The sequence below is a fragment of the Hyla sarda genome, chromosome 1 (genome assembly GCF_029499605.1).
Source record: "Hyla sarda isolate aHylSar1 chromosome 1, aHylSar1.hap1, whole genome shotgun sequence".
Lineage (NCBI taxonomy): Eukaryota > Metazoa > Chordata > Amphibia > Anura > Hylidae > Hyla > Hyla sarda.
The window spans coordinates 368852310-368879893 of NC_079189.1; positions in this window are offsets into that span (position 1 = coordinate 368852310).

Genomic DNA, 27584 nt, shown 5'->3' on the forward strand with positions numbered 1-27584 from the left:
AACATGAAATATGCCTCAGACACCCCTGATGACGTGACTGGTGTCACGAAACATGTAGGGGAGGCAGGTTATTATGCTTTTAATAACAGCAGTATCCTCATCAACGTGGCCCTGTAGCACTGCAGGCACAGGGCTCTAAAATTGGCTTTCAGTAGGAAGTCCACCTATACAAATAAGAGTGTGGTCAAGCTGCTGGGTTTTTAACCTAGTTTTTTCCTCACCAGTATGTGAATTTTAAAATATAACAAAAATAAAAGTGAAGTTTTAAGGGAGGGTGCACTATAAAGTGGTTTTGCACCCCCACCTGGAAGTAATTCTAGGTGTGGGTTTGGATGTTTTTGGACATAACTTTTGGCACCCTTTCAAAATTGGGGAAAAATAACATTGTTTCAAGCATGTGATGCTCCTTTAAACTCACCTGGGGCAAGTAACAGGTGTGGGGAATATAAAAATGACACATAAAAGCAGATAAAGTTGAGAGAAGTTTACTTAGTCTTTGCATTGTGTATTTGTGTGTGCCACATTAAGCATGGACAACAAAAAGAGAAGAGACTATCTGAGGACTTGAGAACCAAAATTGTGGAAAAATAGCAACAATCTCAAGGTTACAAGTCCATCCCCAGAGATCTAGATTTGCCTTTGTCCATGGTGCGCAACATTATCAAGAGGTTTGCAACCCATGGCACTGTAGCTAATCTCCCTGGGCGTGGATGGAAGAGAAAAATTTATGAAAGGTGTCAACACAGGATAGTCCGGATGGTGGATAAGCAGCCCCAAACCAGTTCCAAAGATAATGAAACTGTCCTGCAGGCTCAGAGAGCATCAGTGTCAGCACAAACTATCCATCAACATTTAAATGAAACACTATTGCCGGAGACCCAGGAGGACCCCACTGCTGACACAGAGACATAAAAAAGCAAGACTACATTTTGCCAAAAGGAACTTGAGTAAGCCAAAATCCTTCTAGGAAAACGTCTTGTGGATAGATGAGACCAATATAGAGCTTTTTGGTAAAGCACATCATACTGCTGTTTACTGAAAATGGAATGAGGCCTACAAAGAAAAGAACACAGTACCTACAGTGAAATATATTGGAGGTTCAATTATGTTTTGGGGTTGTTTTGCTGCCTTTGGCACTGGGTGCCCTTAAATCTGAAATCATGAAATCTGAGGATTAACAACGGATTTTGGGTCGCACTGTACTGCCCAGTGTCAGAAAGCTAGGTTTGCATCCGAGATCTTGGGTCTTCCAGCAGGACAATGACCCCAAATATATGTCAAAAAGATCAGAAATGGATGGCAACAAAGTGCTGGAGAGTTCTGAAATGGCTAGCAAGGAGTCCAGATCTAAATCCCATTGAACACCTGTGGAGAGATCTTAAAATTGCTGTTGGGAAAAGGCACCCTTCCAATAAATGAGACCTGGAACAGTTTGCAAAGGAAGAGTGGTCCAACATTCTGGCTGAGAGATGTAAGAAGCTTATTGATGGTTATAGCAAGAGACTGATTTCAGTAATTTTTTCCAAAGGGTGTGCAACCAAATATTAAGTAAAGTGTGCCAATAATTTTGTCCATTTTTGGAGTTTGGTTTTACTTTATGTCCAATTAGCTTTTTTTCCTCCATTATTTGCTTTAATATCAATACACACAAAGGGAAAAAACACGTGTATAGCAAAACGTGTTACTGCAATCCTATTCTGTGAGAAATACTTCATTTTCTTGAAAAGTTTCAGGGGTTCCAAAATTTATGGCCATGACTGTAGGTAGGGAAACTCCTCAGCAGGTAGGTAATTCTCTCCTCTATTTAATCCCATTAAGTAGACGTCGCCAGTAGGTAGGTAGGAAAGGGAATTCCCACAGTGGGTAAGTTAATATGTAGACAGGTAATTATCCTCTTCCCTTTAGGTAGATACCTCCAATAGGTCCTCTCCAAATTAAATAAATAAAATATAACTCACCTACCTGCTGTTCATACGCTAAGGTTAGTCCCTCTTTATTCTCCTTCTGGAGTGGCACCAAACTTTTCCTGCAGACTGCGCATGAAAAAATGAATTAATTGCATAGAAAGTTAGGCAGCTACTAAGCCCCCTGTGTGGGGGATGACTTAGGATACTACCTTAATCACTTAATGGTTGAGCTGGCAATTATCCAGGGTCTCAGGTTATGCAGGGAATATTAACATGACCCATTTGAATGCAGTTGCATGCACAGATATTGGCCAGGAGGGCCACTGTCCAAGGAAAAGCTTCAAAGAGAGTGCATAACTAAAACAGTGTTGCATCCCCTTTCATCTCAGGTCAAGTCCCAACAAATCATAAATGATAGGCATATTCTAGTGAAACAGTATGTGAAGGGAATAACACTTAAAGGGGGTGCTCCTATCTCATAAACTGATAAAATATTGATATCATATGCCATCACTTAATTGACCCCACTGATCATGAGAATTAAGCAACCACCTTATTGATTCAGAGCTGTAGTTCTTTTTACTATATATTTCTGCACAGTGGCACTTGGAATACTTCCGTAGTCTAGTATATGGTGCCTCTGCTTAGTAATACGTATAGGCATCAATTTGGGCAAACTACTAATATGCCACAATAGACATGCCCTGAGAATCTTTGAGAGGACTGATGGGATCAGGGAACATCATTACTAAGGGACCTCCCCTTCCCTTTAGGGGTCCATGCCCAATTGCAGAAAAATTCCATTGATCCAGATTCCGGTGAACGAATGAACATATTTATTCCTTTAGCAAAATCCACTCAGAAAAGCCCATCAGCCAATGGAACTTTTATTGCTGCTTATTTCTGCCGTAAAATTCTGCGGATCTCATGAGAAAATGCAGCAAGAAAATTTCTCTTTGAATTTATTTAGTGTGCATAGGCCCTTACAGTGCTGTACTGATGTGGTTAACTGTCAGGATTTATTGGTAAAGTGGCATTACCCTCCAGATCTTCTTATCCATAAGTTTATCACAGTATTGAAAATAGTACCTGCCTGTGATAGAGATAGCTATCATAGGTCAGTAAAGGGTTAAGTTGCTTCATACATTGCAGTATAAAATTAGAGAAAGTATTCTGTGAGAAATGATCAAAGCAAAATGCTCAAAATTCCCTGAAGCCTCCCTTAGTGATCAGAAAGATGTCCATGAGGTGGTGTCTTCTGTAAATTAAAGCAGAGGGTTCTTTATCTGAATTGGCAGAAATGACCTCAATTTTCTGTCATAGAAAACCTTCACTACAGAAAAACTATGTTCACTCAGTCAAGATAAGCAGACATATTACTCAATTGTCTGGCGTTATTTCTAAAATTGAGTAACTATTGTTTGGTTCCTATTGTCTTTTAATACCTCAAGAATCACTGGAGACATGAGACAAAAATAATCTAACTCTTTGAAAAGCCATAAAGTTTAAAAGAGTTTTCATACCTTCTCTCCAAAGGTACAGTGTACTTCAGAATATAAGTTCTCCAAAACCATTCTACATTTTGGAATAAGTGAGGGACAGCTGGAGACTGACCCTTTTCCTTTAAATCCTTGCTATTTCTAAAAGGTCCTTTTCACCTTTGTTCAATTTTGTCTACATCAGTGGTGTCTAATTAAAGTGTCATTATTTACTATTTAACCCCTTAATTTGATGTTACCAATTTTGCCTTATGGGCCAAGGCTCAATTTTCAAATTTGTCTCACTTTAAGTGCAAATAACTTTGGGATGCTTTAACTTATTCAAGTGATTCTGAGACACATACTGCGTGACACATACTTTGTGTTAATGATGAATTTTGGTCAATACCTTCAGCTATAATTTGACCTTGGCATCTATAGGGTTAACAGTCAGGACCAGAGCTCTGCTCCTGACAGTTGTGGTGGGTGCTTACAGCCATCTTATGCTGCAATCTAAGCTTCTGCTGCTTCCGCTGCTTTTGCCGAGTATTGGTCATGCTCTGTAATGGGTATGCCCTCCATAGGCTTTAATGCAGGGGTCTGAAACTCAAATTATCTGGGGGCCACTGGAGGTAGTGGCTAGGTGAGGCTGGGTCGCATGCGCCCCTCACATATAATGCCCCCATCATGCGCCCCTTACATATAATGCCCCATCATGCGCCCCTCATCATCCACCAGCAACACCCCCCACCAGCATTACACCCCCATAATCCACCAGCAACACCCCCACCAGCAGTAGCACCCTCATCATCCACCAGCAACACCCTCCACCAGCAGTAGAACCCCCATCATCCCCCAGCAACATCCCCCCATTCCCCCTACCCCCTGTGGTAATAGCATGAGCTGACGGATGATGTGGGTGATACTGCTGGGGGGGGGAGCATTAGGTAGTCAGCAGTTTCCCCACATTAGGAAGGAAGCTGTCTCCCCATATTGGGTAGCACAGTTTCTCCATATTAGGTAGCCTTAGCACCGATTCCCTACATTAGGTAGCATTACCACAGATTCCCCACATTAGGTAGCCTTAGCACATATTCCCCATATTAGGTAGCCGTAACAGAGTTTCCCCACATTAGGTAGCAGAGCAGTTTCCCCACATTAGGTAACGCAGCACAGTTTCCCCACATTAGGTAGCGCAGCACCGTTTCCCCACATTAGGTAGCATTAGCACAGATTCCCCACATTAGGTAGCCTTGGCACCGATTCTCCATATTAGGTAGCCTTAGCACAGATTCCCCACATTAGATAGCCTTAGCACAGTTTCCCCACATTAGGTAGTGCAGCACACTTTCCCCACATTAGGTAGCGCAGCACAGTTTCCCCACATTAGGTAGCCTTAGCACAGATTCCCCACATTAAGTAGCCTTAGCACAGATTCCCCATATTAGATAGAATTAGCACAGATTCCCCACATTAGATAGCCTTAGCACAGATTCCCCACATTAGGTAACCTTAGCACAGATTCACGACATTAGGTAGCCATTGCACAGATTCCCTACCTGGACTGCGCTACTTACATCTGCCTGCGGGAACTTCCTGGCGGAGGTGCGAGCTACAAGTGATGTAATCGGACGTGCTGCACAGGACGTCGGCGTTCCTGCGCGGCGATTGTGATGATGTCACTCACTGCACGCACCTCCACCAGGAAGTCCCCGCAGGTAGATGTAAGTAGCAGTTTAGTGATGGGGCAAGACTGGTTGCCCCGTCATGTGCACTGGGGCCCATGTAGCAGTGTTTGCCGAAGTGTGTGAAGTCTTCCAGCATTTAGCCCTGCTTGCCTGAAGCAGGGCTAAATGCCTGCAGAAATCACCTCCCCGGGGCCCAGAACTGGATGTCCCGGGCGTCGGGCATTACAAATTCCAGATCCCTGGTGCGGGCCGCAAAATTTTGCGGGCCGGGAGTTTGAGATCCCTGCTGTAATGGGTATGCTCTCCATAGGCTACCTTCCTGCTATGACATGTATACACGTTATATAGTGAAAAGGGGTTAAAGCAACAAAAAAAAAAGAGATTCCACAATTTTTGTTCAACTTTAACCCCTTAACCCCTTAAGGACCGTTTTTTTTTTTCCGTTTTTGCATTTTCATTTTTTGCTCCTTGCCTTTAAAAAATCATAACTCTTTCAATTTTGCACCTAAAAATCCATATGATGGCTTATTTTTTGCGCCACCAATTCTACTTTGTAATGACGTCAGTCATTTTGCCCAAAAATCTACGATGAAACGGAAAAAAAATAATTGTGTGACAAAATTGAAAACGATGTTTTGTAACTTTTGGGGGCTTCCGTTTCTACGTAGTACATTTTTCGGTAAAAATTACACCTTATATTTATTCTATAGGTCCATACGATTAAAATGATACTTATATAGGTTTGATTTTGTCGGACTTCTGGAAAAAATCATAACTACATGCAGGAAAATTAATACGTTTAAAATTGTCATATTATGACCCCTATAACTTTTTTATTTTTCCGTGTATGGGGCGGTATGAGGGCACATTTTTTGCGCCGTGATCTGAAGTTTTTAACGGTACCATTGATCGCTTTTTATTCATTTTTAAATTATATAAAAAGTTACCAAAAATGCACTATTTTGGACTTTGGAATTTTTTTGCGCGCACGCCATTGACCGAGCGGTTTAATTAATTAAATATTTTTATAATTCGGACATTTCCGCACGCGGTGATACCATATATGTTTATTTTTATTTACACTGTGTTTTTTTTTTTTATTGGAAAAGGGGGGTGATTCAAACTTTTAATAGGGGACGAGTTAAATGATCTTTATTCACTTTTTTTTTTTGCAGTGTTATAGGTCCCATAGGGACCTATAACACTGCACACACTGATCTTCATCATTGATCACTGGTTTCTCATAGGAAACCAGTGATCGACGATTCTGCCGCATTACTGCTCATGCCTGGATCTCAGGCACTGAGCAGTCATTCGGCGATCGGACAGCGAGGAGGCAGGTAGGGGCCCTCCCGCTGTCCTGTAAGCTGTTCAGGATGCTGCAATTTCGCTGTGGCTATCCCGAACAGCCCACTGAGCTAGCCGGCAACTTTCGCTTTCGGTTTTAGCCGAGCTCTGAGCGCGCGGCTAAAGGGTTAATAGCGTGCGGCGCCACGATCGGCGCTGCACGCTATTAGAGGCGGGTCCCGGCTTCACTATGACGCCAGGCCCGCCGTGATATGATGCGGGGTTACTGTGTAACTCCACGTTATATCAGGAGAGCAGGACCAAGGACGTACCGGTACGACCTAGGTCCTTAAGGGGTTAATGACCAAGCCCATTTTGACCTTAAGAACCAGGCCAATTTTATTTTAGCATTTTCGTTTTTTCCTCCTCGCCTTCTAAAAATCAAAACTCTTTTATGTTTTCATCCACAGACGAGTATTAGGGCTTGCTTTTTGCGCGACCAAATGTCCTTTGTAATAACAGCACTCATTTTACCATAAAATGTATGGCGCAACCAAAAACATACTATTTGTGTGGGGAAATTAAAAAAAAAAAGCAATTTTGCAAATTTTGGAAGGTTTCGTTTTCACACCGTAAAATTTATGGTAAAAAGGACACTTTTTCTTTATTGTGCACGTCAATACAATTAAAATGATACCCATGATTACAAACTTTTCTATTATTGTACCGCTTGAAAAAAATCGCAAACTTTTTAACCAAATTAGTACGTTTAAAATCCCTCTAATTTGACGACCTATAAGTTATTAAATTTTCTGTCTAAGCAGCAGCATGAGGGCTCATTTTTTGTGCCATGAGCTTTACATTTTATTAATGCCACATTTGTCTATTTAAAACTTTTAATATTTTTTATAAAGTTTTTTTTTTTTTATAAAAAAAAAGCTGCAATTTTGGACTTTTTTTTAAAAGTTCACGCCATTCACCGTATGGGATTATTAACATTATATTTTGATAGTTCAGACATTTACGCATGTAGTGATAACAAATATGTTTATAAATGCATTTATTTTTTACACTTTTTACCCTCACGATCAGACATCTTCTCCCCTATCCTTTGGATTTGAGCTGTGTTTGTTTTATTTACTCATACACATGCAACATTTTAGCAAACAATTAGCCTTTGTCAAGCATAAACAAAATCATGTGCAGCAGATGCAATTCATTGGGCACAGCATCTGAAATGATTAAAAATACACACCCATAAGCATGTTTTTTTTAAGACAAACCTGAACTGTCATATGTTCATGGAGATACCCCAAATAATATATATCCTTACATAAAGTGTCTTTTGTATAAATATAAAGTTCCAAAAATATCTAAGGCGCTCATAGAGTATTACCAGCCTTGTCCTAGTCAATCTTTTCCCCCACTTGAATTTTTCTTAAGCAACATATTATTAATTTGCTTTTTTGCTTGAAATTTTGTAATCATTTTTAGAGCATTATTTTTATTATTTTTTTCTTCTTACATTATAATTTTTTTCATTAAATGAGTGCAACCATTTTGCCTTAGTGGATGCTCTGTCCTTTTAACTTCAGTTTAGCTTTACAGGAACAACCAAGACATTGTCAAATTGGTCCCCTTAACTTCTCATCCACTTTATCAAACGTGACCCATGGACTTCTTTGAAACAGTTTTGTGTGAATGCTTTGTGACTTGTGCAGTGGTCATTGTCCAGGTCGGGGCTGATATAGGTGCATTGCAATTCTGATTGTTAAAGGGGTACTCTGGTGGAAAACATTTTTGTGTTAAATCAACTGGTGCAAAAAAGTTATACAGATTTTAAAATAATAGAGTTCCCTGTCCGCAAATACCTCAGCCAAAAAGGTTGTACAATTTTATTATAAACAAACGTTTCACATAAAATTTCTCACAGGCTCCGTGTGATATAACATAAAATAACATAAAAATATACTTAATAATAAATGGACAATATATAAAAAAGGGAAACCTGTAAAATACAAGAAAAATGTCCAGTGTGTATGGAAGGACACTTCTGAATACATATATAACTGCAATAGTGATTGACCGCAATTCACATTCAATAGCAGTTTATATTCAATAATGCGGTATCTGAATAACTGAATTGTGGTCAATCACTATTGCATATATATATATATATATATATATATATATATATATATATATATATATACAGTGGCAGTGGGGATCAAAAGTTTGGGCACCTCAGGCATAAATTTGTATTAATGTGCATAAAGAAGCCAAGGAAAGATGGAAAAATCTCCAAAAGGCATCAAATGACAGATTAGACATTCTTATAGTATGTCAACAAAAGTTAGATTTTATTTCCATCATTGACACTTTCAAAATAACAGAAAACAAAACAAATGGCGTCTGAAAAAGTTTGGGCACCCTGCAGAGTTAGTATCTTGTACTGCCCCTTTTGGCAAGTATCACAGCTTGTAAATGCTTTTTCTAGCCAGCCAAGAGTCTTTCAATTCTTGTTTGCGGTATCTTTGCCCATTCTTCCGTACAAAAGTCTTCCAGTTTTTTGAAATTTCTGGGCTGTCTGTCACGCACTGCTCTTTTAAGGTCTATCCATAGATTTTCAATTATGTTGAGGTCAGGAGATTGTGAAGGCCATAGCAAAACCTTCAGTTTACGCGTCTTGATGTAATCCCCGGTGGATTTCGAAGTGTGTTTAGGATCATTATCCATTTGTAGAAGCCACCCTCTCTTTAACTTCAGCTTTTTCACAGATGGCATCAAGTTAGCATCCAAAATTTGCTGAAATTTTATTGAATCCATTTTTCCTTCTACTCGTGAGATGCTCCCTGTGCCACTGGCTGCAATACAACCCCAAAGCATGATTGATCCACCCCCATGCTTAATAGTTGGACAGAGGTTCTTTTCATTAAATTCAGTTCCCCTTCTTCTCCAAACGTACCTTTGCTCATTCCAGCCAAAAAGTTCAATTTTAACCTCATCGGTCCACAGAACTTGTTTCCAAAATGCATCAGGCTTGACTATATGTTCATTTGCAAAGTTCAAACGCTGATTTTTGTGGTGAGGATGTAGAAGAGGTTTTCTTCTGATGACTCTTTCATGGAGACCATATTTGTTCAAGTATCTCTTTATAGTGGAATAGTATACCACAACTCCAGTGTCTGCCAGATCTTTCTGGAGGGATTATGCAGTCAAACATGGGTTTTGAATTGATTTTCTCACAATCTTGCGAGCTGTTCTGTCTGATATTTTTCTTGGTCTTCCAGATCTTGCTTTAACTTCCACTGTTCCTGATGACTGCCATTTCTTAATTACATTCCGAACAGAGGATTTTGACATCTGAAAATTTTTTGCTATCTACTTATAGTGTAAATGATGGAAATAAAATCTAACTTTTGTTGACATATTATAAGAATGTCTAATCTTTAATTTGATGCCTTCTTTATGCACTTGGCTTCTTCTTTTTGGCTTCTTTATGGACATTAATACAAATTTTTACCTGTGGTGCCCAAACTTTTGATCCCCACTGTATATATATATATATATATATATATATATATATATATATATTCGGAAGTGTCCTTCCATACACACTGGACATTTTTCTTGTATCCTACAGGTTTCCCGATTTATATATTGTCCATTTATTATCAAGTATATTTTTATGTTATTTTATATTATATCACACATATATGTAAAAGTTATTTATAATAAAATGTATGCATCTTTTTTTTGCTGAGGTATTTGAGGACTGGGAACTCTATTATTTTAAATTCCATATTCATTTCACCGAAGGGTACAGGTGCACCCAGTTAACCTTACAATTTTTGTTGTGAGCTGTCCATCTATTTTGATAGATTTGTAAATGAATTCTATTAAACAATCTTAATCCTTCCAGTACTTAGCAGCTGCTGTATAATACAGAGGAAGTTATTTTCTTTTTTAAATTTCTTCTCTGTCTGTCCACAGTGCTCTCTGCTGAAACCTCTGTTAATGTCAGGAAATGTCCAGGGCAGGAACAATTCCCAATAGCAAACCTCTCCTGCTCTGGACAGTTCCTGACATGAACAGAGGTGTAAGCAGAGAGCACTGTGGACAGACTGGAAAGAAATTAAAAAAGAAAATAACTTCCTCTGTAGTATACAGCAGCTGAAACGTACTGGAAGGATTAGGATTTTTAAATAGAAGTAATTTACAAATCTGTTTAACTTTCTGGCACCAGTTGATTTAAAAAAAAATGTTTTCCATCGGAGTACTCCTTTAACCCCTTAACACAGACGTATATTTACATCCATGGCCGGCTCCCGTTATGTGATGCACGCTCAGGAGCTGAGCACGCTTTGTACCTGCTGGGTTCCGGATACTATCAGCAACCATGACCCGAGGCTAATACCGTAATACCCGATGGGGCTGATGTCCAGTATTAACCCTTTAGACGTTGCGATCAAAGTTGATTGCGGCGTCTTAACTGGGAGAAAATATTGCCGGTGAGCTCAGCGGAGCTGTTCGGGACTGCCATGGTGAAACAGCTGAGAGGACAGCGGGAGGCGCCTTACCTTGCTCCTCGCTGTCTGATCGTCGCTCCATTGCTCCAAGCCTGAAATCCAGGCTGGAGCAATTGAGCACAGATTACACTGATCAATGCTATGCTACTATGCTATGGCATAGCATTGTTCAATGTATGAAATCAAAGAATTGCATGTAATAGTGTTAAAAAAGTGAATAATTGTGATTTAACTTCTTCCTGAATAAAAGTTTGAATCACCATAAACAAAAATAAAAATAAACATATGTGGTATTGCTGCCCTATAAAAATATAATGTCAATTAAACTGCTCAATGGCATACACCAAATTCAAAAATCCAAAATTGCGTATTTTTGGTCACTCTGTATACCCTAAAATTTTTTATAAAAAGCGATCAAAAAGTCCCATCAAAAAAATCATAGTAGTGATAAAAACTTCAGATCACAGCGCAAAAAAAGTTAGCCCTTATACTTCTCCGTATATGGAAAAATTAAAAAGTTATAGGGGTCAGAAGATGACAATTTTAAACATACTAATTTTGGTTCATGTAGTAATAAAAATCCTATATTAATTGGGTATCATTGTAACCGTATGGACTTACAGAATAAATATTTGGTGTCATTTTTACGAAAAGTGCCCTGCGTAGAATCGGAAGCCCCCAAAATTTACAAAATAGCTTTTTTTTTTCAATTTTGCCCCACAAATATTTGTTTTCTTGTTTCACCATACATTTTTTGGGTGAAATGATTGATGTCATTACAAAGTACGATTGGTGGCACAAAAAACAAGCCCTCATGTGAGTCTGTAGGTGCAAAATTGAAAGTGTTCTAATTTTTAGAAGGTGAGGGGGAAAATACAAAAGTGCAAAAACAAAAAAACCTGTGGTCCTTAAGGGGTAAATGAATATTATGTTACTTAGTGACCTTGGTAAACGATCTGAGGGTTATTTTATAACATTATCAGTGGCACAGGAAAAATAAATTTAAAAAGGTATGTTTAACATAACATCTTGATTTAAACAATGGGGTTTCTGATGTCAGGTTCCCTTTAAATTACTTTTTCCTATTAAGTTTACAAAAATGTTCATGTTAGCATTTTCTTAACACAAACAAGATACTGATATACAGAAATATTTTTTTTGTTCTGCATTGTAAATGTAATTGGCAAGAAAAGGACTATTTTGTACCCAGGTGGCACTACTGTGAAAACAAAGCGTATGAATCTTACAGATGCCAGCTTCCTCCATTGGTCACCAACAAGGCTTCATGGCAACAAAATAACCCAGGTGTCACTTCTGGAACAGAAATAAGATAGGAACCTTCTAGCTTCCAGGCTTATCCAATGATGAATAACTACAATACAAAGCACTACATGGCATAGCACAGAACAGAGCTAAGCCATGTGCTACACTGCTAGCAGCAATAAGACCCAGGGCCAAGTGGAAATGTTGCAGCTGCATGCAATTGTAAGTTTAACAATATGCATGAGGATGCTACTGTATCTATGGGTAAGGAGGATGTGTTGCATATATCAAATTAGAAAGAATTATTAGTTTGAGCATTATACATTTATGTTGCTTTTATTGTAGAGTATATTACAAATAAAAAATAGTGTTGTAAAGTTTTAACAGACCTGCTAAATTTCAGATTAAAGCTAACGTACCTATTTCTACTGCACTTATGTCACTATTTAGAAGGTGCAGTTTTTTACTGGGAAATGGTTCGCTGGAAATATATAAATAATATTTAGTGAGGAATGAGTCAATTCCCTTTTAGCTCAGTGTGAACTGAAAGCAATTTAAAATTTGAAATCTAAAAATTACAAACTGTTTATTTTTCTAACAGGGAAAACTATCCATGAAAACAAACTATGTAGAGTAAAGGATTAGAAAGAGAGCATTAAATATTTAAAAATATTTGTTTCAGCAAGAACAGGGCTTTGCATGCACATCAATGAAGAGATAGATTAAAAATGTAACTATTTATTAAAAAAAAAAAAAAAAAAACTAAGAGTTAAAAATAAAGATTATTGTTTTACCATGGTTTTATGCATAATGGGAAGCTCTCTGGTATGGTTGGAGGATCTCTGTTTATTTATTTATTTTTGTAGCCCAGCTATCACCCGGCATAAAAAAATTACATAAGACTCATAATTGTTCCTCTCCATGGAAATCTTTAGTATAGAGTGTATGGATCTCTGGTTTTTAATGATTGAAAAACACACCATAAAGTGGACAAATAAGAAAGTACAAATGAAGCAAAATCAGATTGTATAGATTTGTTGTAGATGTGTCACAGTGAATTTAAGTAAAGATTGCAAATAAAAAAAAAAAAGTAAATAGGCAGTGTGTACTGTGGTTTTATTTCTTCCAAGTGGTAATCTTCATTTGCATAACATCACCCTGTATTTACAATTTTTGCACACAATAATGAATTTGATATAAAATAGATGTTTGCCTACCAATTATGTATTTTGCTGTTTTAGTGTGTTTCTTAATGCCACCTTCCTCAGGGTATAATTTGTCCTAAAATGTGAGTAAAAAATGTATCGCAGTAATGAGTAAATTGATAAATTTTGACTTATTTATAGGTGCCACATGCCTTTTTTGTTAAAAAAAAAAAAAAAGAAAAAAACAACAAGAATGTGTAAAGCTTATAAAGAGTTACACATTTGTTGAACCTATTTCATAAATGGTGCTACAGATGAAAAAGTTTTGGTGTAAACAGGATAGTAGATTGCCATGATGTATTTTAAATTAACACTTGCTAACTGTTTGAAGATTTTTACTTTTCTATTTAAGTCAATGGGGAAAATATGAAACAAGTTTGCAGAATATTAACAAAATAAATTTGCAACTTTTCAACAAAACATGGTAAACATACACTCACTGGCCACTTTCTTAGGTACATCTTGCTAGTACCGGGCTGATTTCTATGTTGCCCTCCGATTTGCCTTCATTCTTCATGTCATATTTTCTACAAGGTGATGGAAACATTCTTCAGAGATTTTGGTTCCCATTGACAGGAGGGCATCAGAATTGATGGTTGCACATCCATGATAAAAATATTCCTGTTCACAACATTCTATCTATTGGATTAAGATCCAGTTACTGTGGAGGCCATTGGTGTACAGTGAACTTATTTTCGTGTTCAAGAAAACAGATAGAGATGATCTGAGCGTTGTCACATGGTAAATTATCCTGCTGGAAGCAGCGATCAGAAGAAGGGATGGACATGGTCAGCAATGCACCACTACGTAGGTAGGCTATCCCATTTAAATAATACCCAAGTGGTACTAAGGGGCCCAAAGTGTCTCAGAAAAATTCCTCTGCACCATTACCACCAGCATGAACCATTGATACAAGGCAGTATGTATATGCTTTCAAGTTGTACACACCAAATTCTGACTCTGCCATCTGAATGGTGCAGCTGGAATTGAGACACGGACAAGGAAACATTCTTCAAGTCTTCCTTTTTTGGTGATCCCTGTAGTCTCAGTTTCCTGTTTTTAGCTAATAGGAGTGGCACCCCTTATGGTCTTCTGCTGGTGTAGCCCATTTGCTCCAAGGTTCAATGTATTCTGTGTTCAGAGATGGTATTCTGCATATATTGGTGTTAATGAGTGGTTATTTAAGTTACTCTGATCTTTCCATCCTCTCAAAACAGTCTGCCCATTTTCCCTTGACGTTATCATTAAATTTTTATCCAAAGACAACTTCTGCTTTCTGCATATAATATCTTATTTGGAGCAATTTCTGTAAAACCCTAGAGATGGGTGTGCATGGAAAGCCCCGTAGATCAGCAGTTTCTGAAATATTCAGACCAGCCCATCAGGTACCATCAACCATGCCACGTTCAAAGTCACTTAAATCCCCTTTCTGATGATCAGTTTAAACTTCAGCAAGTTGTCCATGTCTACATGCCTAAGACTGGTCAGAAAATAATTCATCCAGAACACTTTACTAAATCTTAATTTCAATTTATGTTACCTCCTGTCAGCCTGATATGAGGCCTAGTGTAAAAATACAGTAGCTGCACAGTATGTAAACTGACTCTGACCTGTGCTCTGAAAAACTGTATTATTCTTTCCCAGAAACCCAAGCACAATTTGGGGTAAACTCTTATGGGATTAAACAGAAAGGCAATACAATATATGCACAAATACAAAAATACTTCAAGACCACTGAATTCATAAAAAAAAATCCAAAATAGTTTATAAATAGCATGGGTATTTATCAGATGTCATTTTCAGATTTGCTATATCCTGCATTGTATTGGGCTTGGTTTATAAACTATCTACTGCTATCTTAAGGTTCTCATATATACTATGTTCTAGTTGATATAAGCTTGCCCTTAAAGAGTAGTGTTGAGCGGCATAGGCCATATTCGAATTCACGAATATTCGCAAATTTATGGTCGAATATTCGTCATATATTCGCTAAATTCGCATATTCGTAATATTCTCATTTTATTTTCGCATATGCGAAAATTCGTGTATGCGAAAATTAACATATGCAAAAATTTGCATGTACAAAAATTAACATAAGTGAAAATTTGCATATGCGAAAATTAGCATATGCAGATTTTCACATATGCGAAAATTCGCACGCCAGTTTCACACAGTGGTATTAGAGCCTTCTTTATACCACACAAGCTGGAAGCAGAGAGGGGTGATCACTGTGATGTGTACTGTGAAAAAAAAAACAATATTCGTAATTACGAATATATAGTGCTATATTCGCGAATATTTGAGAATTCGCGAATATGCAATATTCGCAAATAAAATTCACATTGCGAATATTCGCGAGCAACACTATTAAACAGTACCTGTCATCAAACATTGTTTTCTAAACTAACTCAGATTATATTCCCCAATGACTCCTATCACCCCTTCTGCACTTACATTTTTTTTTCTGAGCTTTCAAAAGTTCTATATCATACCTTTCCCTTTGTTCACATTGTGTGAGCTCCCAACAGGAGAAAGGGGGCGTTCCCCAGCAGGTGTGACGTCACTGAAGCCTGCAAGAGCTGTGCCCCGCCATGCCCCACACAAACTGTTTGGGAACAGAACAGAGCCACCTAGTGGCCATTTTTTTCACTTACATTAAAAACATATTAAGGTTGAGAATTTTAACAGCAAGTAGATAGCAAAGTGTCTTATAATTACATAAGAAACAATGTATTAAAAGTTTAGTTTGGTGACAGGTACTCTTTAACTGTGTGTGTAGCCACAGTATACATATATTGCCTGCTAAATACCATTTTGCTTCTCATAATCCTGCTGGGGGTAGACAAACACAAAGTGAGTGCCATCTAGCATTAATGTGCACATGTCTGGAAGTGATGCCTGATGAAACAGAATGTGAATTGTGCATCAGCCACCTGCAGCATGGGTATTCCTCGTTCCTGGTAAATTATTTATGCCTCTGCCAGTTAGCATTTGCACATTAGCTATATGTATGCAATAGGGTGGAAGTGCCACTGTTCTACTACATCTATCCTTCTACATAGTGCCACTGCACTTGCTTGCTTTTTAGTGTTTCTTTGTCAAAAACTGCCATTGCGCTTATGCCATAGTTACCTCAATAATATAGCATTACCTGGTTATGATTTTTCCAGAAGAATCTATTTAATCAAGAAGAGGCATTGGAGCTAAACATTTGTCAGGGTATAATATGGACTTATAAGGATCTTGTTCAGGCCAGGGGTTGCACCTTTGTAGGTAAGTAGCTTTGCTTGTCCCTGTCTGAGTAGGGCATCATGACCTTATACCCCTGCAATGTCCCAAATTGAGTGAGAGAGAGGAGAGAAAGAAAGTGCAGGGCACTCCCTGGTATAATACTGTCAAGTTTACTTGATCCGCCACCAAACTACTGGTGCTGTGCTGACCTTGGCAGTTTGGACTATGCGAATGGGTACAAACCCAAGTGTTGCAATGTAATAGCAGTATGCAGCTCAAGGACCCTATCCACATACATTAGGGTGTGGATAATTAATGGATGAGACAAAAGGGAGAAAAACAAGAGTCTGATATGAACGCTGCTGCACAATTTCACATCACCACAATTTCACATCACCACAGTAACACAGGACATAAAGGTTTATTTTGAGACAACGGACAACGCGTTTCTGCACTTTACTTGCTCCTTCCTCAGGTCCAACAAGTATACAAGTGCTGAAGTCCTGACAAGGTATCCTGTGCAGTCCAAATTGAGTGAGATACTTCCCTTTTCTACTATTAATAGATTGCATTGGTGCTTTGTTTATTATCATCTGGCTTGCTAATATTTAGAGTGTTTTATTTCTTTAGTCGTTTTGTCTAAATTGTGGTGCTAAGGCACTTGGTCATGTTGCTCTATTTCCACAAGGGATTGGACAACCCATTATTATGTGTTTGTGGGGTTTTAAACTTTTAACATATACCTAATAAAAGTAAAAATTTTATACAGTGTACACCCCTTTTTATGTGACTCTACTGTATTGCTGCTTGGTGTACTTTTCCCTTCATTGGGAAACTTGAATTTATTATTTATTAGGAAAACCCTACCTGTAGTACTGAAAGTAAAAAAAAAAAAAAAAAAGAGTAAATATGTTATAATGCCATTAATTTCTTCCTAAAATACCAAGTGAATAGAAATTTACAGTAATTGGATTAAAAACGTCTGTGTGAAAACTTATTCTATCAATACAATGTCAACGTTTTCAGCAGAAATGTAAAAGTCTGTATGGGCATACAGTTGTACAAAGCTAAAATAATACATGACATGTTTTACAAAATAATATTTAATGTGTCTTCAAATGAAAAGGATGAGCATATGTTTATTCTTCAAAAGAATAGATTATGATTACAGAGGCAAATTTTGTTGCCCTACTTTTTGGATTTGCCTTTGGTGCTCTCTTGCAGACTGTACACCAATATACTCAGATTATAATTATTAATTGCAAAATAGGCCAGACAAGATTGACATACATTCCATTTAAAAGTAAGTTTGTTACTGTGTTCGAAAAAAAAAAAAAAAAACTAAACAGATGTGATACCTCTAGCTATATTCATGTTTTTCATCTTTTTTGTGGAGTACTAGTTATATGCACAAATAAATATGTTTATATTGCCCTGCATGCTGTTAGAAAAATACAGTATTAAATACATATGTAGCATGTTCTGTTTATAATATTCATAATCCTGTTCTTTAAGCTCAGGTAGGCATCTACAAAAAAATTTAATCTGGCAAAAGAAAGGCTTTTACTTTAAAAAAAACATCTCCAAACAAAATATAAATATAGCCATGGAGTAGCAAATGAGACTGTATACCGATAGCTTAAATGGGCACTGTCAGATACAGAAACTTTTGATATGTTGTAAAGCATGTATAACCAACAGGTTTTGCAATTGCTTTCATTTGAAAATTTTCAGTATTTCATACAGAAAAAGCCAGTCAAACAACTGCCCCCTCTGCCTGCTTGGACACATACTAGTCCTGCTGTGTCCATGCATCACCACCTACGTCATGGACACACTTCCTTGAATGACAGCTGGGAGCGCAGGACTCACAGCTGGAGGAAAAATTCTCCCACTGTCAGCTTGTCTCCTGCTACTGTCAGTGAGGACAAGCTGGGAGTTGTAGTTTTGCTAATGCTAGGGGAGATGTGAGCAGACAGCATACTGAGGGAGGGGGCGGAGATCTGCACAGTGAGGCCACGCCCCGCAGATTTTTTATGATGCTGGATGTTGAAATCTAATTGAAAAAAAATGCTGGCAAAATTATACTTTGTCATCAAGTTCATTCTGATGACAAGGTGGTGCCCACATGCCGCATGCTATTAACCCTTTAGACGCGGCGTTCAAAGTTGAACGCCGCGTCTAAAGTGAAAGTAAACTAATGCCGGTTTACTCAGGGAGCTGTTCGGGATCGCCGCGGCGAAATTGCGGCATCCTGAACAGCTTACAGGACAGCCGGAGGATCCCTACCTACCTCCTCGCTGTCCGATCGCTGAATGACTGCTCAGTGCCTGAGATCCAGGCATGAGCAGTCAAGAGGCAGAATCATTGATCACTGGTTTCCTATTAGAAACCAGTGATCAATGTAAGAGATCAGTGTATGCAGTGTTACAGCCCCCTATGGGAGCTATAACACTGCAAAAAAAAGTTAAAAAAAAGTTTAAAAAAAGTGAATAAAGATCATTTAACCCCTTCCCTAATAAAAGTTTGAATCACCCCCCTTTTCCCATTAAAAAAAACAGTGTACATAAAAATAAACATATGTGGTATTGCTGCGTGCGGAAATGTCCGATTTATAAAAATATATCATTAATTAAACCGCACGGTCAATGGAATACGCGCCAAAAAAGTCCAAAATAGCGTATTTTTGGTCACTTTTTATATCATGAAAAAAAGAATAAAAAGCGATCAAAAAGTCTGATCTTTACAAAAATGGTACTGCTAAAAACTTCAGATCACGACGCAAAAAATTAGCCCTCATACCACCCCATAAGCGGAAAAATAAAAAAGTTATAGGGGTTAGAAGATGAGAATTTTAAACGTATAAATTTTCGACAAAAATTTACGACAAAATCAAACGTACGACAAAAATATAAGTAGGGTATCATTTTAACCGTATGGACCTACAGAATTAAGATAAGGTGTATATTTTACTGAAAAATGTACTGCGTAGAAACGGAAGCCCCCAAAAGTTACAAAATGGTGTTTTTTCTTCAATTTTATCTCACAATGATTTTTTTCCCATTTCTCTGTATATTTTTGGGTAAAATGACTGATGTCATTACAAATTAGAATTGGTGGTGCAAAAAATAAGCAATCATATGGATTTTTAGGTGCAAAATTTAAAGAATTATGGTTTTTTAAAGGTAAGGAGGAAAAAACGAAAGTGCAAAAACGGAAAAACCCTGGGTCATGAAGGGGTTAAGGTGTAGAGATGAATTTATAGAGTACATGCAATCATGTAGGACAAAGGCACAAGAATAAACTATACACAAAGCTGCAGTGCTTATTTTAAGGAGAGGTGATAATCAGGCTATATTATTTTCCCACAATGGAAAATTTGCAGAATGTCCGTCTGGAAAACATGGGTGAACATTCTGCAAACAGCATGTTCCATTGGTGCTAGGACCACTCCAAAATTTGTTTTCTCCATAGATGTCAATGCATTTCCAAGTGGATTCTGCCAAAACAATTGACATGTCAATCCCATAGGCGTGCGCAGCCTATTGCATTAGGGTGTGCACTAGACTTGTGCACTAGAAAAATTTTCGTTTAATTTCGTTTCGTTTTTTCGTTTTGGAAAAAAATTTCGGTTCGGCAATGTTTTCGGTTTAGATTTTTCGGATACATTCGGTATTCGGGTATTCGTGTTGTTTTTTTCGGATACATTCGGTATTCGGGTACATTCGGTAAATCTTTTTAGTCTTTTTTTGGACTTTAGCAATCCTAATAAATAATGGAGATACCTTTTTTATTAAAATTTCGCAGGGTATCATAAAAAAATCATAATAAAAAAGATACAGTGGTGATGAAAAAAATTGTATCTAATGAAATGTATCTTTTTTATTATGAAATGTTTATTCATTTTTAAACAGGGATCAATTTATGTGAGCGGGTAAAGCACTAAAAATGTAGCCGACAATAATGAAAATGTAGTGTGTGCGTGTTTTTCACTTTTTTTTAAAAACATTTTTTAGGTAGTACTACTACTCCCAGCATGGGACACACTCTTCCATGATGGGAGTAGTAGTTACCTGTACTAATTGACAGATCGCAGGGGTCCCTTGCGATCCTCTTGTATAATGTATAGATGCGGCGGCTGCTCTTCTATGGTCCCCTGCACTCACGTATATATACACATATTCATATTTCCCGCAGAGCTGTGATTGGCCAGATGGTTCCAGCCAATCACAGCTCTCTGTGAGAAATAGGAATATGTGTATATATACGGCCGTGCAGGGGTCCATAGGAGAGCGGCCGCCGCATTCATACATTATACTGGAGGATCGCAGTGGGTGTCAGGAGTGATACCCGCAGTGATCTTCCCTTTACTACAAGTACTACCACTCCCAACATGGAGTACACTCTGCTCCATGCTGGGAGCTGTAGTACCTGCATTAATAGACAGATCGCAGCGGGTGTCAGAAGTTACACTGGCTGCCATATGTCTATTAATGCAGGTACTACAGCTCCCAGCATGGAGCAGAGTGTGCTCCATGTTGGGAGTATTAGTACCTGCAGTAAGGGACAGATCCCAGGGATGTCACTCCTCCTGACACCCGCTGCGATCGTCCTTATGTGAATGTCGGGATCAGCTGTTCTCAGGGCTACAGAGCCAGGAGAACAGCTGACGCTGAGCCGTAGGTATACATCGTATATCTACTGCCCAGCAAGAACTTACAGTGAGCTTGCAATGTGTATACAGTATACACATTGCTGGCTCACTTAACCCCTTGCTGAACTGTGCGCTATGCGCAAGCCCAGCAAGGGAAGAGTTAACTTACACTGCTGGACAGTGTAGGTTAACCCTTTGGGCGGTATACACTATATACAGCTATCTATAGATAGCTGTATACAGTGTATACAGAAGACGAAGTCCAGCTTACTTCCCTCGAGTCCCGGGCCGGGATCGTGTAGCTCCGCCCCCTAGTGGTGACGTCATTAGGGGGCGGAGCTACAGAAGGGAACAAGGCTAGTTTATCTGAAGCTCTGTTCACATTGTACGTTTTGTATAATGTGAACAGACCCTTCTGGCAGTGTCTACCCAGACAGGGAGACTCCAGCTGTTGCTAAACTACAACTCCCAGCATGCCCAGACAGCCAAAGGCTGTCTGGGCATGCTGGGAGTTGTAGTTTTGCACCAATTGGTGGCTCCCTGTTTGGGTAGACATTGCATCATGGGTGCTCTCCCCAGCGGACAGCGCCAAAAATGTCATAACCAATTTTTTGTGTTTTTTTTTCTTCTCGTTTCAGATCCGTGTATGCAGAGGATTACTGCGGATTCGATGGATTACGGCGGATTATTTTTTTTCCCTTTAATAAAATGGTTAACGAGGGCTGTGGGGGAGTGTTTTTTTAAATAAAATAATTTTTCCAATGTGTTGTGTTTTTTTTTTATTTTTATTGAATTTTCAGGGTTAGTAGCGGAAGCTGTCTTATTGACGGAATCCATTACTAGGCCAGGGCTTAGTGCTAGCCCCAAAAACAGCTAGCGCTAACCCCCAATTATTACCCCGGTACCCACCGGCACAGGGGTGCCGGGAAGAGCCGGTACCAACAGGCCCGGAGCGTCAAAAATGGCGCTCCTGGACCTAGGCGGTAACAGGCTGGCGTTATTTAGGCTGGGGAGGGCCAGTAACAATGGTCCTCGCCCACCCTGGTAACGTCAGGATGTTGCTGTTTGGTTGGTATTGTGCTGAGAATGAAAATACGGGGAACCCTATGCGTTTTTTTTTTTATTTAAATAAAAAAATAAAAATAAAAAACGCATAGGGTTCCCCGTATTTTCATTCTCAGCCAGATACCAACCAAACAGCAACAGCCTGACGTTACCAGGGTGGGTGAGGACCATTGTTACTGGCCCTCCCCAGCCTAAATAACGCCAGCCTGTTACCGCCTAGGCCCAGGAGCGCCATTTTGACGCTCCGGGCCTGTTGGTACCGGCTCTTCCCGGCACCCCTGTGGCGTTGGGTACCGGGGTAATAATTGGGGGTTAGCGCTAGCTGTTTTTGGGGCTAGCACTAAGCCCTGGCCTAGTAATGGATTCCGTCAATAAGACAGCGTCCACTACTAACCTTGAAAATTCAATTAAAAAAAAAAACACAACACATTGGAAAAATTATTTTATTTAAAAAAACACTCCCCCACAGCCCTCGTTAACCATTTTATTAAAGGAAAAAATAAATAATCCGCCGTAATCCATCGAATCCGCAGTAATCCTCTGCATACACGGATCTGAAACGAGAAGAAAAAAACACAAAAAATTGGTTATGACATTTTTGGCGCTGTCCGCTGGGGAGAGCACCCATGAAGCAATGTCTACCCAAACAGGGAGCCACCAATTGGTGCAAAACTATAACTCCCAGCATGCCCAGACAGCCTTTGGCTGTCTGGGCATGCTGGGAGTTGTAGTTTAGCAACAGCTGGAGTCTCCCTGTCTGGGTAGACACTGCCAGAAGGGTCTGTTCACATTATACATAATGTACAATGTGAACAGAGCTTCAGATTAATTAGCCTTGTTCCCTTCTGTAGCTCCGCCCCCTAATGACGTCATCACTAGGGGGCGGAGCTACACGAACCCCGCCCGGGACTCGAGGGAAGTAAGCTGGACTTCGTCTTCTGTATACACTGTATACAGCTATCTATAGATAGCTGTATATAGTGTATACCGCCCAAAGGGTTAACCTACACTGTCCAGCAGTGTAAGTTAACTCTTCCCTTGCTGGGCTTGCGCACAGCTCAGCAAGGGGTTAAGTGAGCCAGCAATGTGTATACTGTATACACATTGCAGGCTCACTGTAAGTTCTTGCTGGGCAGTAGATATACGATGTATACCTACGGCTCAGCGTCAGCTGTTCTCCTGGCTCTGTAGCCCTGAGAACAGCTGATCCCGACATTCACATAAGGACGATCGCAGCGGGTGTCAGGAGGAGTGACATCCCTGGGATCTGTCCCTTACTGCAGGTACTAATACTCCCAACATGGAGCACACTCTGCTCCATGCTGGGAGCTGAAGTACCTGCATTAATAGACATATGGCAGCCAGTGTAACTTCTGACACCCGCTGCGATCTGTCTATTAATACAGGTACTACAGTTCCCAGCATGGAGCAGAGTGTGCTCCATGTTGGGAGTATTAGTACTTGTAGTAAAGGAAAGATCACTGTGGGTATCACTCCTGACACCCGCTGCGATCCTCCAGTATAATGTATGAATGCGGCGGCCGCTCTCCTATGGACCCCTGCACGGCCGTATATATACACATATTCCTATTTCTCAAAGAGAGCTGTGATTGGCTGGAACCATCTGGCCAATCACAGCTCTGCGGGAAATATGAATATGTGTATATATACGTGAGTGCAGGGGACCATAGAAGAGCAGCCGCCGCATCTATACATTATACTGGAGGATCGCAAGGGACCCCTGCAATCTGTCAATTAGTACAGGTAACTACTACTCCCATCATGGAAGAGTGTGTTCCATGCTGGGAGTAGTAGTACTACCTAAAAAATGTTTTAAAAAAAAGTGAAAAACACGCACACACTACATTTTCATTATTGTCGGCTACATTTTTAGTGCTTTACCCGCTCACATAAATTGATCCCTGTTTAAAAATGAATAAACATTTCATAATAAAAATGATACATTTCATTAGATACAATTTTTTCCATCACCACTGTATCTTTTTTATTATGATTTTTTTATGATACCCTACCAAATTTTTATAAAAAAGGTATCTCCATAATTTTTTAGGATCGCTAAAGTCCAAAAAAAGAATAAAAAGATTTACCGAATGTACCCGAATACCGAATGTATCCGAAAAATCAAACTATCTATATCCTTTTTATTATATTTGTTATCAGAATGAATTCTTCACGTTCATTTACAGATAACGAATGCATTCGTTATTTACAGCAATAGGGTCGGGAAATAACGAATGTATTCGTTACTTTGCTATTCGTATTATCGTGGCTATTCGGGAATGTTCAAAATATGTTTTCGTGCATTCGGATCGGTCCGAATGCACGAAAACGGTAAAATTCGTTAATTTAGACATTCGTGCCGAACCGAATTGCACATGTCTAGTGTGCACCCTAAAGCACAAACTCACGCCGCACGCATGCGTATATATATATATATATATATATATATATATATATATATACACACACACATACAAAAATACACTCTTGCTTGCATGCACACATACATAAACAGATAAGACAGCACTAGATAAATCCATTGTCCCAGTAGTCATCCACATAGCCAATCCGGATACCAAACATGCAAGAAAGTCCAAGACCACAGTACCAAAATTGGAAAAAAGAGCTATTATTTATTGGTTCCTCAAAAAAAACTTTTGGGGAGCCAATAAACTACAGCTCTTTTGCACATATCAGTTTATAATTTTTGGTGCTGTGGTCTTGAACTTTGTTGCAGGTCCTGTATACCATATAAGTAATTGTATCCAGGATCATATAAAGGTAGATACCAGCTGTACACAGGATCTGTATACCATATAGGTGATTATAGTTACATCTAGGGACTCACAGGTAACATCATTTCTGATCAGCGATGTCCTCTTTCCTTTTCTTGTGCATCTGGATCAGACTGACATGTCAACTTCTTCCAGGTAAAAATCATCTCTTTAGCATCTGCAGGAAAAACATGTTTGACTCTGCATTTTTCCAGTGCAATGCCCTCTCATAATAAGGATAGTAGGTCCCCCATTAAGTAGGCCTATCCCCCACCATAGACCCCCTCAGTAGATAAATATGTCTGATAGTAGGTAGATTGTTAGCTCACTAGATAGGTAGGTAGGCAGGTAAGTAGGTAGCTAGCTACATGGGTAGGTTGAAACTATGTCAGTAGCTAGGTATGTTCATAGCTAGGTTGGTTGTTAGCTAGATAGCTTGTTAAGTATCTAGGTAGATTGTTAGCTAGCTAAGTAGATAGCCATTCATGTAGGTAGTTAGGTTGCTAGGTAGATAGCTAGGTAGGTAGCAAGGTCTGTTATGAGCAACATAGGTGGGTAGCTAGCAAGGTAGCCAGGTAGGCAATTAGCTAGGTAGGTTGTTAGCTAGCTAGGTAGCCATGTAGTTAGGTTGCTAGGTAGATACATAGCTAGGTAGGTAGTTGGGTAGATGGATAGTTAGGTAGGTAGATATTCAGGTTGCTAGATAGCCAGGTAGGTAGGCAGGCAGCTAGCTTGCTACGTAGGTAGCCAGGTAGTTAGATAGCCAGGGAAGTAGGTAACCAGGTAGGTAGGTTGTTAGCTAGATTGTTAGATAGGTATTAACACTTTTCAGGTTAAAATGGTGGGTCTCCCAGTACATTAATAATATAGACACTGATTTGAATAGGGACCTTCCATACAATAAAATATACCTTTTCTTACGTTCCAATAAAATATCGACCTACACTACAAAATATACAGGCTGCCACCAGTCACCTATGGATTAGCACACATTTATCTTATTGCACTTGAGTATAAGTAGTCTCTCAGGATAAACTCCATATAAAGTGCAAAAACAGTGTATAAAAACACACAAAATATACACACAAAAAATTCCAACAGCAGGTATGGTCCAGATTTATCTTAAATTTACGGTAAAAATGACATGTGTTCTTTATTCTTTGGGTCAATACGATTAAAATGATACCTGTGATAACATACTTTTCTATTACTGTTGCGCTTAAAAAAATCACAAACTTTTTAACCAAATTAGTACGTTTAAGATACCTCTATTTTCAAGACCTATAACTTTTTAATTTTTCCATATAAGCGGTGGTATGAGGGCTCATTTTTTGTGCCGTGATCTTTACTTTTTATTGATACCATATTTACTTATATAAAACTTTCAATACATTTTTTATAAAAAAAATTTTGGAATAAAATGTTACAAAAAAGCAGCTATTTTGGATTTTTTGTTTTTTTTTACGTTCACGCCGTTCACCATACGGTATCATTAACATTTTATTTTAATAGTTCAGATATGTATGCATGCGGCGATACCAAATTTGTATATAAAGTATTTTTTTATTTACTTTTTTGGGGGTGAAATAGGGAAAATCGGACAATTTTCGTTTTTATTGGGGGAGGGTGTTTTTCACATTTTTTCACTTTTTTTTTCACTTTTTTACTTTTATTTTTACACTTTAATAGTCCCCATAGGGGACTATTTATAGCAATCATTTGATTGCTAATGCTGTTCAGTGCTATGTATAGGACACAGCACTGATCAGTATTATCGGTCATCTTCTGCTCTGCGGGAAGGCAGATCAGAGCAGAAAACTCCCGGAAGGCAGCGGAGCCAGGTGAGGGGACCTCAGTCTGCCGTGCTGGATGATCGGATCGCCGTGGCAGCGTTGAGGGCAATCCGATCATTCATTTAAGTGACCGCGATGCTGCAGATGCCGTGATCTGTATTGATTACGGCATCTGAGGGGTTAATGGCAGACATTCGCGGGATCGCGGATGTCCGCCATTACCGGCGGGTCCCTTGCTGCGATCAACAGCCGGGACCTGCCGCGCATGATCCGGGCATCGCTCCGATGCCTGTGGTTATGCTTAGGACGTAAATGTACGTCCTGGTGCGTTAAGTACCACGTCATCAGGACGTACATTTACGTCCTTCATCATTAAGGGGTTAAATGGAACTTAATAAAAGGTATATTTTATCATATGGAAGGCCCCTATTCAAATCAGTGCCTATAAGGTATGTAGGTTGGTTTTTAGCTAGCTAGGTCAGTTGGTAGCTAGGTGGATTGGTAGTTGATAGCTAGGTAGATAGCATGTAGGCAAAGTCAGATCACAATACACAGTGTTACTTCACACTTTCTATGTTTAGTTCACAAATAGAGCAATTGATAGAGTCACTTCATACAATCATAGATGCATAGCCTCTAGTGTTATTCAAAGTGCACATATAATTAGGTGTTACTGTTTCACATTTTGT